This window comes from Mizuhopecten yessoensis, unplaced genomic scaffold (genome assembly GCF_002113885.1).
Source record: "Mizuhopecten yessoensis strain PY_sf001 unplaced genomic scaffold, ASM211388v2 scaffold6265, whole genome shotgun sequence".
Lineage (NCBI taxonomy): Eukaryota > Metazoa > Mollusca > Bivalvia > Pectinida > Pectinidae > Mizuhopecten > Mizuhopecten yessoensis.
The window spans coordinates 9,243-12,892 of NW_018406463.1; positions in this window are offsets into that span (position 1 = coordinate 9,243).

Consider the following 3,650-nt stretch of genomic DNA (forward strand, 5'->3'; position numbering starts at 1 on the left):
TAATCAACACGACGCCGAAACACATTCCTTTATATGAACTCATAAGATTAAAAGTATATTTGATGTTGGTGGTTTCTCACTCACCTTTTTTTTATTCTCTATTTTCCCTAAATATCATTTCAAGATAACGTTACGAGAATAATCTTGGGCAATGGTTATTCGACATCAACAACACATATGGGTACATCTAGTGGGTAGTTTATTCTTTTAAGTTTCAAATTCTGAATTTGTTGTTAAAAATTATATTTGATCAATTTGTCGGAAAATAATACAACCCAAACTAACTAATGTACGTGTAATTGTTTGTTTTTATTTCAAACTAGGTGATAGCAAATGTTCAAAAGGAGATAGAATTGAAAATTTGTGATTGCAAATATTGGATAGGAATATCATCATATTCATAAAACAAGTAAACGTGGTGAGTTATCTTACAAATTCAACTGAAATGCTGCAAGCGAATTCCGTGTAATTATTTGGGTTTTTTTTAAATCGTCCTTCTCTACTTGGATCTCAAACAAGTATAATTCTTTTAATATTCTCCTCAGTGCTATTATTTGATAATTATAATCAGTATTTATATGAACGATATTGAAGCTGGAGGTTTAGTTATGTGTACCTTATCTATACATACTTTTACAACACAAGATATATACACCCTGTTACGCTTAATCATGTTCATTGCTGTACTTCAAGTTACACGTTTGCATTTGTCTGAGTGAAAAAAATAATGGTCTTTTACCTGGCCTTACTTTTATCATTGTGTAAAGGATTTTGGCCACGATTTTTCATAATTTCATATTTTACGGTCTTGTGATGCAATAATACGTGTAGTAACCGAGACCCTGTCTGTCTCGGTCCTCACATGATGGACAGGCCATGGCCAGGTGACGTCCAATCTGTATCGCTCTTGTTACAAGGTCACGTGATGTGGTGCGTCACAGTGGCACAACCTATCCGATTTCCTGTTTATTACGTGTACCCATTCTGACACGCTCTTTACATGTTTTCTGCATAACAGTATAAGTAAAGACATCAACCAATAACTGCTGTATGGGTAAAATCATCAATCGACAAATAAAGATATCAAAACTGTTCTTATCCGAAAGAGAAGTTAAACATTCAAGTCTGAATCACGGAAATCTTCGGGCCAGCATCAACTACAATCAATATAACTTCAAGCTGAACTCTATGATATAAAGGAGTCAACTATCATGTTACAGTCCCCTGTGGTAGCTATATATTATAGAGGAGACAAGGACAATGTTACAGTCCCCTGTGGTAGCTATATATTATAGGGGATACAGGGATAGTGTTACAGTTCCCTGTGCTCGCTACATATTATAGAGGAGAAAAGGACAATGTTACAGTCCCCTGTGGTAGCTATATACTATAGAGGAGACAAGGATCATGTTACAGTCCCCTGTGGTAGCTTTATACTATAGAGGAGACAAGGATCATGTTACAGTTCCCTGTGGTAGCTATATACTATAGAGGAGACAAGGATCATGTTACAGTCCCCTGTGGTAGCTATATACTATAACGGAGACAAGGGTCATGTTACAGTCCCCAGTGGTAGCTTTATACTATAGGGGAGACAAGGGTCATGTTACAGTCCCCTGTGGTAGCTTTATACTATAGAGGAGACAAGGATCATGTTATAGTCCCCTGTGGTAGCTATATACTATAACGGAGACAAGGGTCATGTTACAGTCCCAGGTGGTAGTTTTATACTATAGGGGAGACAAGGGTCATGTTACAGTCCCCTGTGGTAGCTATATACTATAGAGGAAACAAGGGTCATGTTACAGTCCCCTGTGGTAGCTATATGATATAGAGGAGACAAGGATTATGTTACAGTTCCCTGTGGTAGCTTTATACTATAGAGGAGACAAGGATCATGCTACAGTCCCCTGTATTAGCTATATACTATAGAGGAGACAATGATCATGTTATCGTTCCCTGTGGTAGTTATATACTATGGGGGAGACAAGGGTCATGTTATAGTCCCCTGTGGTAGCTATATACTATAGAGGAGACAAGGATCATGCTACAGTCCACTGTATTAGCTATATAGTATAGAGGAGACACCCCCCATGTTACAGTCCCCTGTGGTAGCTATATACTATAGAGGAGACAAGGGTCATGTTACAGTTCCCTGTGGTAGCTATATACTATAGAGGAGACAAGGGTCATGTAGTCAATAAAACTATCTTCATCAATAAAAATAATGCGTTTAGGGGGTTAGTCGGTTGACCGTATCTCTGAACAGTAATCAGTACGTGTAGCGCTAATTGCAGGGATTATTAACGGAACTCTTGGGAGGGATTAACTGTTACTGGTCTACCTGATAGAGAATAAAACAAACGTAGAGTTACCTACCATCTTACTCACCTTGAGATAAACTTGTATTTATCAAATTTTGATGTTTTATTTCACCATTTAAAACATAATTAAAATGTAATTGTTCTAAATGCGCTGAAATGTTTCTCCTTAAATTGATTGATAGTAAAAATAAGGTTGTAATATGATGAATAATATTGAAAAAAATTGTACACCTGCATAGATCGATTTTATTTGATATATATATACTTTACGTTTTCATCGTTTTACTGTTACTGTTTTAAACACAGAAGTGATCAACTATTTGCTGATGAGTAATCAAAGCTCCCCTAACTCCTGATTGGCCTTTAACGAAGCATGTCTCGTGGAGCGACTGTAGATTGTTACGTGTATGAACACTTTCATTTACATGTTTGAGCCATCTTATCGGATACTGCTTCTGCATCGGCAGGTGTATTCTGATATTGGAGGAACCCACTTTGGGTTGGATACTACTTGCTTATGAGGGCTATTTTCTGATTGTAGGTATACTATGCATATAGAAGCGATTGTGTGTGAGAACGATTGGGAGAGTGTGTAGTTGTGTGAGAGACGGTAGGTGTGTGAGAAAATAGGTATGTGAGAGTACAGTGGGTGTGTGAGAAGGTTTGAGAGAAGAAGAAATATGTGAGTGAGAAGTGTATGAGAGTGAGAAGCTGTGAGAGAGGGTGATTGTGAAACACAGTGAGAATGTGTATGAGACTGAGATGTGAGATGTGTATGAGAGTGAGAAGGTAGGTGTATGTGAGAAGGTGTGTGAGAGATAGAGATGGGTCGGTGTGTGAGAGAGAGAGTAAGTGTGTGAGTTGGGACAGTGAGAGTGAGAGAGGTCTGTGTGAGAATATAGGTATCTGAGAGTGCAGTGGCGTAACAATGACATTTTCACTTTTTTTATTAAATATTTGTATTGAGTCCTCCTTTCTATGATTGGACAGTCCAAATCAATAAAAAAAAATATTAACAAAAAGTCTTCTTGAAAACGTTTTGTTATGTCCATACACATTGACTTGAACGTTGATGTAAACAAAAAATCTACTAAGTGAAGTATACAATTTTTAAAGTCGGGTTTTACTTGTTAATAATCAGATCTAGAACACGGGAGATTGCTTCTATGACCTAGTTGATTTTTTCCAACTACGGTAGGGGGAACTCTCCCTCCAATACCTTTCACCTTCTCCGTCGCTATGCGCCTCGGACGCTCGACCCTCGGCAAGCATACACTCCGAAAAAGTATTTGCTACGCCATAGGAGGAAGTAGGTAGATGAGAGAG